Source organism: Poecilia reticulata, linkage group LG20, assembly GCF_000633615.1.
Source record: "Poecilia reticulata strain Guanapo linkage group LG20, Guppy_female_1.0+MT, whole genome shotgun sequence".
NCBI classification, from domain to species: domain Eukaryota; kingdom Metazoa; phylum Chordata; class Actinopteri; order Cyprinodontiformes; family Poeciliidae; genus Poecilia; species Poecilia reticulata.
In genome coordinates, this window is record NC_024350.1 from 19,517,611 (window position 1) to 19,530,133 (window position 12,523).

General features: G+C 35.7%; 1 long non-coding RNA gene across 2 annotated transcripts; it reads right to left on the reverse strand.

Moving 5' to 3' along the window:
- Positions 1-374: 374 nt before the first annotated feature.
- LOC103456756 (uncharacterized) lies at positions 375-6,234 on the reverse strand. Of its 2 annotated transcripts, none has more exons than XR_532316.2 (3): positions 5,225-6,234; positions 1,136-1,368; positions 375-1,041 (listed from the first exon to the last, which is right to left on the reverse strand). It is a non-coding gene; the product is annotated as an uncharacterized LOC103456756 (long non-coding RNA). The 2 variants fall into 2 exon arrangements; XR_532315.2 differs by having other exon boundaries at positions 1,119-1,368.
- Positions 6,235-12,523: the final 6,289 nt, after the last annotated feature.

Below are 12,523 nucleotides of genomic sequence, written 5' to 3' on the forward strand. Positions count from 1 at the left end.
TTGAGAAGCAGCTGAGGAATGTGTGATAATGATGACAGAGGGAGGTGAGGAAACACCGTCACAAAGACGCTTTAAACCAGTCCTCATTTTTCTCCCCTTTCTAAGCAGTCAAACTTTTAAAAAAAGTGGTCTGATCAACAATCGTTCAGCCTGCAGGGAGGTTTGTAAAAGAAAAGGAAAAAACAAATCAAGGGGGAAAGATTAACACTAAACAAAGACTACAACATTCAAAAGTACAAAGAAAATGACAAAATAAACAAATAAAGGAATAAACATATATGGAAAGACTACTGACAAACTGGCAACACTGAAAAGAATATGATAAGATCTATGAAATATAAATAAAACAAAGAAATGATCAAAATATAAACACACAAAATACAGGAACGAGAAATTTGACTCTTCTCAATACTTTCATACGAACTTGAATCTGGGAAACACGCTGATTCAAGTTGATGCCAAAATAAAAAATACCTACCATTCATTTGGCACAGATACTGAGGAAAAAACAACAGAGTCTGCAACAAATTACCATTCATTTATTCAGACATCACCAAATTTATTGTCTTAAAAACACAAAAATATCATAAACGACAGTAAAATAGAACTTAACTGAAAAACTTAAAACACATTAATTTCAATTAATTCATTACAAATATTTTAATGCTTAAATTAAGTATCGACTCATATTTCTTGCTGAAAATGTACTTATAAGTTAGTTTTGTCTCCTTTTGAGTGTACCAAGACGTTTGTAGAAGCTATTAGCTTTGGTGAAACTTTATGCTTTTGCAGTGAGAGGCGTTATCAGAGGTGAAACGTCTTCATCCATATATATGGTTTACATTTCAAAATGACCGACTTCCAAAGCCTTTCATGATGTCAGAAGAGTAAATTAGAAAAGTTGATGGTAAATTATGTCTGTAAAGATCTGCATGTCTTGTGGGACTTGAATATTCCTTGTAAACCAATATTCCTTTGATTGGACCAGAACTCCCAGTAATCCTCCATAAACACACACAACAAACGCGTAGCCGCTGATTTCTGTAAAGAAACATCAAAAGGGCAAAGTTGAGTAATGAGAATATTCATCACGATAAATCAAACGCAAACAAACACACCTGAAGTGAATTCACACCTGGGCGGCTGCAGTAGCACAGCTCTGTGCTGCTTGTTTATTATTCATCCATCATCTGTCACCTTTGACCCCCCGGTGCCGTGGCTGATCGGAGATGAAGACGAATGCGGCGGCTCGTCCCTCTCTGGTGTCTGACACTCGTCCTCCCTGGATGTGACTGTTCTCACTTTTTGGTTTTCTGTTTTGTTCTCCATGAAAGTCAAAATGCAAAGTCAAGAAACTGAAGCACAAACCTGGAACCAAAAACAAGATTAGAAAATTAATTAAAACCAGCAGAAAAATTTTTTGGCACTTATGACCATTAACTGAGCTTTTAATCATTATTTTCAGCTTGTTTATTTCTGTGTTGTACGCCACAGGTGTCCAAAATGTGGCCCGGGGGCCGTTTGTTGTCCTTGAAATGATTTTGTTTGGCCTCCAACTACAAATTAAGATAGAAAATTGACGACCCAAAGGAAGTTTTTCTTTTCCCTATTTATATTTTGGATCTTCAATTATATAATAAAAAAAAAATTATTGCCGAGTAGGCAAAACTAGAAAAAAGAAGAAAAAAATCTAAACAAATTTTAGCATTTTTTATGTAATCAAGTTTGTGGTCCAACAATAGTTTGAATTTGCTCGTTTTGGCCCCGAGGGCCAAAAGTTTGGACACCACTTTGTATACAAACTCAGTCAATTTTCCATGTTCTCTTTCACACAAAGATTGAAACTGATTTTTGCAGCAGATCTTCGCCTATTGATGGTTCAGTATTCGCCGATTCCTTGAGTATATTTAAAATAAGAAAATGCAGCCCGTGGAGTCTCATCCCCAAGCGGACTGGAGACGTTTGGGACGCACAGAAAGACGAAACTGAACCTTCAGCTGATCAGACTCCTGCTGGACTCTGACGCTCGGAGCCGGAGGCCGCTCCACTTCCACCGACACTTCCGCCTCAATTTCCAGAACATTTCATCACTTTCCCCTAATTAGATGCTGAAAGTCTGGCACTCTGATGGAAGCGAATTAACCGCTGAATGGCGGAGAGTTTTGGAAAACAAACATGGCTTCCTGGCGGGGCTTTAAATGTTTTGTGATTCACATTTAATCAGATGCAGCGCTGGTGAGGGCCGTGGCTCGTATTTCAGCGGCAGAATGATGAACGAGAGCTCAGGCCGAAGGATGCGTGATGAACATGGAGGCGTTGCCAGGACAGCAGCAGGAGGTCTGCAGATCTATCAAACCAAGGTTAGAAACTTCTCCAGACTCTCCTCAAGCCTATAAATATTCACTTTTGGTTCATTTTTAATGCCCCAATAACCATGAAGAACCCAAAACTGAAACTCCTCTCAGAGTTATAAACTCACAAATATTTCCAACGTTCGTAACGTATCGGAGTGATTAATGGAATCTTCATGTAAATTTGGTGTAATGTTTTAGTCTTTGAGCAACTCTGCAACATGAGGATAAGATGAGTCTTTGCTGCCTTTCTCTTTCCTCGGGGAGCGAACAGCTTAATGCCAAAAAGGCAACTGCAACCAGCAACAGAGCAGAGCAACCAGCACAACAACTGAAGTAGAGCCCATAAACCTTATAAATAACGAGTAAAATATATGGAAGAATCGCAAGACAACGAGAAAAAGCTTTAAATAGGCCTGGGCAATGAATAAACTTCAACATTTAATCAATTTTTTGTTTTTTGAAGATTAAATTTGTGAAAAATCTGGATTATTTTTCACCAATGGACTCATTGAGTTGCATAGTTTAGATGGCGGCCATCTTGTTTGACAAGCGTGTTTTACAGCTTCTATATATTTGATCTTTGAATTCAGGTCAACGAAGCATCAGGGCAGCATAACAACTTTCTTAATTTATGCAGATAAAGTCATAATATTACCAGACTACAGTCATGACATTAGGAGAACAGCAAGAATAATTTTACAGGAACTTCAACACAAAAAGCAAAAAATTAAAATGAAGAATTTTGTGAAGTTATATTTTGGTACAAGTTTCACAGATGACACTTTCAGTAATCTTTTAACGCATCAGTATCAAATATTTACCAAAAGCAGGACTTTGAAATTATTGTGCAAACATATTTTCTTGTAATTAAACGAAATACTTTGTTATGCAAGTCACAAAATGGAGAATTAAATAAAAGACACTACTTGGAAACATTGTGTCACTTTTTTTTTTTAAAAAGAAAGAAAAAAAATCAATTAATTTGAAATAAAATCTGGTATGAAAAAAAAATCTTATTTTTAAGCCATTTCGCCCTAGCTTTGAAAACATTTAGCAATAAAAACACTCAGAATGAAAGGTGACAGAGCAGAAATTACACTTTACCATCCAAACATGTACAAAATGAAAATAAAATTAACCGTGACGCCACTCAAGTTGGAGACAAGCCTCTACGTTTAAATCCAAAAACATTATTATCCAACCGTCTCCTGACTGTGTGGACTAAAAATAAACAGTGACTCACTTTTAAATGCCGAGGCAAATTGAAGCTGAAGTTGTGTTTATTGTGGGTGTAAGTTAAAAATAACTCGTACAACTTCTCCATGCGCCTTATTTATGTAAAAATAAGAGAAAACAAAGGAGCAGAAGAATATCCAAAACAGCACTTCCAACAAAACAAAGGGAAATAAAACCAAAAGGAACATTTATTTTGGCTTCAACTAAACAGATATAGTTCTGAAATATAATGAAAAGAAATTTATCACTTCAGTTTATTTCCCATAACAGTTGAAATAACGAGAAAATAAGTCAGATATTAAGCAAGCAGGAATGGGTGAATCTTCATCAGAGGAGTAAAACATCTGCATAAAGTAACATGTTAATTATGTTTATTGCTGTGATGTTAAAGCAGAATAAAACATTTTCAGCAGTGCCATAAAGTGGAGGTGGAGACTGTCTTACAAGACAAGACGCATTAATCATGGAGTTAAAGTAGAGAAACTTTTACCCCTTATTACCCAAATGTAGCAACATTTTATTTGCATTTTTGTTGCCAAGTAATGACCAGGTAATACAACAAACTCATATTTAGGGATTTAGTGTCCAAATTAGGCAAAGTTTTGACCACTAGATGGTGGCAAAGTGCCTTCAACGCAATCTTTGTTATGTGTAAAATATGCATCAACAGGGTTTAGTGGTACATCATTTTGTTATCTGCTATTTTGATGCAAATTGGGAAATACAGGAGCAGTATGAGAGTTTTTAGTGTAACAGGCATAAAAAAATGCATAAAAGTGCAAAAAATGACATAAAAACATCACCCACTATTTCACTGTTATCACCTTTCTGGTTTAAGCCAGAACTTATTCTGGATATAAAGCTTGTTGTAACAATTTTTTTTAGTTAGGCATCAAACAGAAAGCAAAGCAAAAATGGGAAACATAATTTCTTTATTAAAAACAAAAACACATTGAAACTAGTTGCAACAGTTATGGGCTATGCAGCTAACTGCGGCTACGAAAGCAGCATCAGAAGATGGTTGTCTTTTTTCTTAGCTCGCCATCCTTGGATTCAGAAGAGGATCTGATCCATCATGAATAAAAAAAAACCCGACCACAAAGGCCAGAAAACCCATTAAGTGTTTTAACAATCATGTACAAACATGCAATCGCAATAAATATTAAATTCAAATGCTATTATTGAATTTCTAATGATTAAACTAAATATTTAAATCAGGTTAAATTAACTATAATTTAAATAAACAAAAAATATCAATCATATTTCAAACTATTCAATTTAAAGTTAAAGTTGAAATCAAAGTTCACTTTCAAAATATCAAGAAAAAGAAAATAAATTAACTCAAACACTCAAGCAGAGTGGGGAAAAGAAAAAAATTAATTAAATAAACATACTGCGCAATATCAACTTAAATGTAGCTACATCCTATTTTAATCAATTTCATTACAAAAGTACCAGAGCTTGCACAAAACCAGCGATCATGTTACCTTTGTGAAGAGAGAGGGGCGGACTGCGATCAGCTGTGGCAATCCGGGTGACGGCCCAGGTAACAACAGTTCTAATAAAACAGTTCTAATTGCTCCAATGAGCAATCAAGCAGAAATTTCATGCTAGTGCAATAGTGCTAAACTCACCGAAGGATCAAATCAGTGGATGCAAATATTTGGGTGAATTGTTAGGAAGACGCCAAACAGCCAGCCACAATCACAGTGGAACAGCTGATGAAGTTCAAACTGTGCGCTGGAGGCGGGGCTTTAAATAAGTTGCAGAGTTTGGGGCAAAACAGGAAGTGGGCCGACAAAAATAAAAGTCTTGACTAATTGACTAATTGCGGGTTACATAGTCTATATCTGTAGATATACTCATTTAAAGGTTCATTTTCCACATAAATGTTTTTATACTTTGTCAAACTATGTTGTAAGTCACCATGTATGACTTACAACATGTATGACTTAAGTCATGTATGACTTAAAACTTAAGTTACTGCATCCCTGAGCAACACTCAGTAATGAGACTAATGAGGGACCTTTAGTTTATCCCAGATTTAAAGGGCATTAAGTCATATGTGACCTTTATCTCGCTACACAACTCAGCATGAAAACACACAAATCATACACTGCACTGTTCTTGTGTTCTCGGAAAAGAAACGAGTCCTGACAGGTCAGTAGCGTGTTTAATAATCAGCGACCAGCACTGAGATATTCCTGCACATCGAAAGGCCTCGAGGTCGTCCTTTTTTAGCCAAAAACCTGCTGTGTTCCTTCACTTCTCAACCTTTTCCCGTTGTTATAATTTTCACATTTCTTCTCACGTCTTCTTCGCCATCCCTCCATCAGGTTGCCTCGTTTGAGGTGGACCCCCTCAGAGCTGTTTTATCACCAGATCCTGATTCTCAACCCAAAGTGATAGAAGAAACAGCTTCTTATGCTTGGTGGGGAATCGTGCCCCAAAATGTCAAGTCCTGCTGTTAGTCCTGTGGTTTTTCTTTTCACTGATCTGACTTTGTGATGATCTATGTGGACCAAAACAATAGAAGTGCTTTACAGGACTTTAGTTTGGACACCCTATTAAATATCTATTTCATTTTAAGAAATGTTTTGTGTCTCTAAAAAAGAAAGTGATACATTTCAGAGGAGCAAAATTCTAATTTTTTCCACATTTTTATACTTCCATTTGTGTCTCAACTGCTTCTAAAAACAGTCCAAGCACTTAAAAAAACCCACCGAGCCGTTTTTTTTTGGCAATGAGGTAATGTTTTTAGTGTTGATTCAAAAACGTTCCAAATATTAAATCGCATTCAACTGGCACTGCGCCGTTACCTAGCAACCCCAGCGAAGCCCAGCCCCGTTACCTAGCAACCCCAGCGAAGCCCAGCCCCGTTACCTAGCAACCCAAGAGGAACTCCAGCATAATTAGTCAGCAAAACATGTCAGTATGTTCTTGTTTTATCACCCGAAATATTGTTAGCTTTAAGGAGATTTTATTTTAATTTTGAATCATGAACATACGTATATACACATCAATGGTGCGTGAAATTTTGCAGAATTGCTTCAAAGCAGATAAGAGAAATTTGTGTAGCTGTGTAGTTGAGGGTCAAATCTTTTTTTTCTTTTTCTTGGTGTCTGAAAAATGAGCCGTTTGAAAAACCACCTTATTGTAAAGTCAAGGAGGACATGGAGGTCAAGCATGTCCTCAGTTCTGGAGTGAAAATAGTTTAATTTTAGACTCATCCGTTCAAAGAACATTATTGATTTTACATTGTTTTGTTTGTTTTCAATCAGACAGAAACTTCTTAGTTGAATGCAAAGAATTATACACTCACACATGTTACAAATCTGCCAAATTTTGGCAGATTTGTGACCTGCCAAAATTCCCATCAATAACAGCAGTACAACTTTCAACTAAATAAACATTAAGAGTTAGTCTTATTTAAGTAGTTAGATCAGATTAGATGTTAGCTTTATTTTTTTAAGTGGAGTGAGTGAGTCTGCTGCACTGCAGGTAAGCTACTGACTGCTCATCACCTCACAACAGAACCCCAAAACAGTTCAGGTTGTGTTCAGTTCGATTTATTTCTCACGCAAAAAGCTCTCTCAGTCAAATTTGTATTCAAATACATTAAATGTCTAAATTAAATTACTACATCTATCATTTAGTTTTTCCTATACTGTTGTAAAAACTGTTGTTTTTTTCATGCACAAATATACAGGAACACTGTATATTTTTTTATTTATCCTGCTCAGCTGCATATTTCTTAGAACCTGAGGATTTCTTATAACTTTAGAGTTTTTATCTTTAGCTGTAAATTATGTCTCTCATTACTTTTTAAAATATATTTATATATGTGACGATTGGGTGAATCTTCCATTTTGCCGGTCACTTTAATGCTGGTTCACCACAATTTCCGCACTGAGGAACATTAAAGTCTATTTATATTCTAGTATAAATCATGTTCTTGCCTAAAACTACAAGTTTGTTAAGATGAAACTTGGCCTTTCGGAGCGCTCTGCGTAAGATGATATGTTTAAAACATGATCCTTCTTCAATAACCTTGTGACATGAAAGACTTTTAATGAATTTTGGGAAAATTTTGATTTAAAAAATGACAACAGTCCAACCTAAAAGTGACAGGTGTAAATATATTTATTTCTCTTCCTTTACCGTAATTGTTAGTTTAGCTTTTTTTTGTGTTTTAACTCCTTACTGCACAAAACATTAAGAGAAGATAATGTTTGTTAGAAAAAAGAAGACAATCATCTGAAATTAAACTTTAAAAACTGGTATTACAAACTGAACTTTTTACTGAGAAAAGATTAGAAGGGGGAAAAAACCATAATAAAGTCTGACCTTATATTAGAATGCAGAGTCTTCGGCATTATTATTTGAACCCGTTTTATATTCACTCGACTCTAATCAATGTCTGATCGTTGTGAGGAAATTTGATTTGCTTTGTTGCCACATTCTGGTGACTGAACGGTGAAAAACAACGCACGGGGAGCGCCAGCTGAGTGAAAGTACAGCCTGAAAACGTTGAGTTAATGACTCATATGCCAGAGAGTGAACACCGAGCAGACAAAAGCCTTCAGGACTGTTCTGTGTTACTCTGATATGCATAATTTATTTCCTCATAATTCAGAGGGAAAAATATCTACTAAGGCTGATCCCTGTTCTCAATGTTGTAAATTTGCTCTGAAGGAATTCACTATCTGTAATTCTTAGTACTTTAAACACGATTAAGACAAATATGTGAAATTTGGGATGGATTAATTGGAGCTGAAATAAATTAACACACGTAAGGTTGAACCCTGGGCAACAAAATGTGTAATCTCTTCTCCTGTAAATCCATTTGGTTTACTTTTGTAGCAAAAATCCTCAAAATATTTTTCCTAACATCTGAATATTCTGTAAATATAAAACATACTAAACATTACTGTATGTGCTGGTGCTGTTGTAACCACTAAAATATGATTTTTATATCAAGCAGAGAAATTAAACTCTACTTTGATAACACAAGACAAGCTGAGCTAAAAAAAAACTAAACCAGGATAACTATGATTATGCCACCATAGACAAGCTAAAATAAAGTATGCTGAGCCTTAGCTAGCTTAAACTAAAGTGATAAAAACAACAATAAGCTCAGCTAAACCATACTAAACTAAGTATTTAATAATAATAAAAAGTTGATAAAATCCAAGCTGAACTCGAATAACTTAAAGAAAGATAAACTATGCTAAAATAATCTAAAATAAGGTGACACAAGCTAAGCTAGCCTAAGCTAAGCTAAACTACGACCCAAGCTAAATGGACAGCATTTAGAAAGTATTCACGGCACATTGTTGTTATGCTACGGTTTTATTCCAAATTTCATAACATTTATCTCTTTCCTCCACATTCTAAAATGTGGAAAAGTGAAGTGCTGTGAATATTTTCCACATGTAACTAAAGTAAATTAAACGAAACCAAAGTAAAGCCACCCTAAGCTAAGCAACTAAGCTGATTAAACGAAGCTAAGTAAGCTACATAACTCAAACTAAACTAACAACAAACTAAACTAAGATCATATAAAATAAAATGTATCAAACCAAGATACAAAAAACTGAAGCAAAAATGAATGTGGCTAAATTAAACGAAACCATTACAAACTTAACTAACCTAGTCGAAAATAAAATTAGCCAAGCCAGTTAAGCAAAGCTACATTAATTTTAAATAAATTAAACTTAACTATACTAAACATTTAAATAATCAAAACATCCTAAAAAAGCATTAAACTACCTAAGAAATAAATCCAACACAAACTATTTTATTCTTCTTTAAATCAGAGTCTTAATGTCTATCATCAAATTACTTAGTTATTAATTTCCCAGTCTGATCTATTGTTAGTTTGCAGTACAATTATCTTTGATTTGCTGCTGGCTTTCTCAGTAACCTACATATGTGTGTGTGTGTATGCGTGTGTGTGTTCTCTTTTTGAAGTTAAATAGAGCTGGTTCGACTACAAACATGGACTGTATGGGGGCAAAACGTTCTCACAGAAAGTTGCTGCCTCTAATGTCACTAACTGTTCTGGTTTTATTTCCCCGCACAGCAAAGTCTTCCTGGCCTAAATGCACAGCCATTAATCAGTTTCTTATAAAACGAATCGTTACTTCAAACTGGCAGGCTTTAAAAGGGAAGCTCTCTCAAATTAAATGTAGTCTGCGTAGAATTTGCACCTTCTGTTTTAGGTTCTGAAATATCTTTACCAGACCAGCCACCCCTTTCTTAATATCTTTTTTCAAGCACACTGATTTCTTGTAGCATACATTCTATACATACTTTTTCTTAAATTTAATAGCACTGTTGAATTGAGTTCCTGTTTTAATGAGCTAGCAGTCTTTGCTACGTTCACACTGCAGGCCTTAACGCTCAATTCAGATTCTTTTTTGTGAAATCTGATTCACAATTCCAAATATTTGAGACTTGTATGTGAACTGCAAACGACCTGGTAGTGTCCCGCATGCGCAGTAGAGGGCGCAGTAACGTCACACAGAGACCATGCTGAGTGTTTTGCCCGGTTTTGCCAACCACAGACATGTCGATGTTGCCAACTAAAAAGAAGAGCTCAGTGTTTGCGGAAGTAAACATGGATGCTAACGGTGGAGCTTAGCTTACACATTAGAAGTTGTCCAACCGAAACCAGTACATTGACAGCTTAATCTTCGTTATCGTTCGCCATGTTTGTTGTTTTTCTTCCCGCTTGTTCGTATCAGTGCGCAGAATAGTGACGTTTGTCGAGTATTAATGACCAGTGCCTTACAGACTCGGATAACATTTGAAAATGTACACGAATCGGATTTATGACCACATTTCCAAGTGACCTGGATCACATTTCTAAAAATCTGATTTGTGTTGTTCAGAAAATAGCAGATCCAGGTCGCATTAAGGGGAAAAAAAAATTTGGGGTCACTTCGGGCTGCACTGTGAACGTAGCCATTTGTCAACTACAGTTGTGAAAATCTTACTGTAACACATCTGATTATTTAAAATGTAACAAAGGCAATACAAAGAACTTTTGAAGCATTTAAGAATCAGTAAAACCCCATGAACAGCAGACTTTAAAGGTCAGCTGTTATGTTTAACATGTCCCAAAATATAATGGAGAATTTTCACACCATTTTTAGCTTTATTCCTCAGTATTCTGACCATTTTTAAAAAAAAGTTTCCTTTAGTGTTTGAAACACCTCTGTTCTTGGTTTTATAACCGCTTCTAGTAGCTGTTTGATTGAAAAATCTTACAGTACATGTTAAATATTCCCAGCTATATTATATTTGATGTTACTTGTTGTCAGATTTGCTTTTATCTCAACTTGGCATTTCCCCCTCAGTGCCACCAAGAATGATGTAAAGCAGCTCCTCCTGTTCTTGCTGCTTTTAATGGTTCCTAAGACCAAATGCAATTTGCCCTGAATTCACTTGCTGCTTCCCAATTTAGTTAATGTATCCTTCTGAATGGATTTGGATTGAATTAGCACCGTAATAAACAAGAAACCGACTCTGATCCTGCTTTAAGAGCAAATGAAAGAAATTAGGATGTTTATCACAGTAAGCATTAATCGGTTTAACTGTCAAATCCATTGATTATTTGGGACTTTCTATTAGTCCTCCAGCCAATTAATATTGATTTAAGTACCTTCAATTATGTCAGATGAATTTTAAATGTTTAATTACATGTTTTTAAAATGCCAATTGAGAAAATCGTGATCAGACTAAAACAGGTGGTGCCAGGATTTACTGCCTTCATTCATCCATCCACCTTTCTCAGTTTAAACTCAGTGATAATAAGCTGGGGATCCAGTATTCATCCATCCATCCATTTTCTTGCACCCTTGTCCCTTAATGGGGTCAGGAGGGGTGCTGGTGCCCATCTCCAGCTAAAGTTGTGGGCGAGAGGCAGGGTCACCCTGGACAATTCGCCAGTCTGTCGCAGGGCAACACAGAGACACACAGGACAAACAACCATACACACACACATTCACACCTAAGGACAATTTGGACAGACCAATTAACTTGACAGTCATGTTTTTGGACTGTGGGAGGAAGGGGATCCAGTAATTTAACAGACACCTTATGTAAGGAATTACCCTTTTCTCTCTTTTTTGCAAGTTTTAAGGGGACCTTTCAGGCAAAATTCACATTTGTGTGCTTTCTTTTGGGTCTCAACTGCTTCTAATAAAAGCCAAAGCACTTAAAGGGTCAGAATTATGCATTTCTAGGCAATTATGCATTTCTAGGCACATGGTTCTATTTTATAACATAATCAGATAACTATGTTAACTTTAGTTATTAAAATGCTATATATTTATAACATGAGTTAAAAGAAATTTGTCTTAATGTAAGACCTTGAAAATGGGGCTATGTCTTTTTAAGAGGCTTCTGCTCTTTCTGGCACTCCGCCTTCATCACAAGTCATCACAACATGGCTCCTCTATTAACCCTTTTACAACATTTTTACCAGCGTTTCACTGAAAAGTAGTTTCTATAACAAGTTCCTATAACAGTTCCATCAGGTTGTTGCTAATTGCTCCTGGCTAGTTTGAAGGAGCTGAGTGAGGGTGTAACCATTAAGGGTCCATGATTGTTTTTCTGTTTTTGCCAATTATTTTTTTTTTGATCTACACTTTGTTTTTTTGCTAAATGTGTAAATCTGTCAGTTAATGTTGTATTTCTTGTTTTAAATGTTTGTTTTTTTTTACCTCTGCTCCTTCATTTTCCAGTGAAGAACTTTGAATCATGTGAGCAACTGGACAGGGTCTGTAAAAATTAACGTATCCAATTAAAAGCCTATGAATAAGTGATAATTAAGTTAAAGGACCTAATGAAAATATGCTGCTTAATTGGTATCCATGCAGTTGCTGCAAAAAGTTGCTGATTTCCTCTAAATAAAATGCACCAAA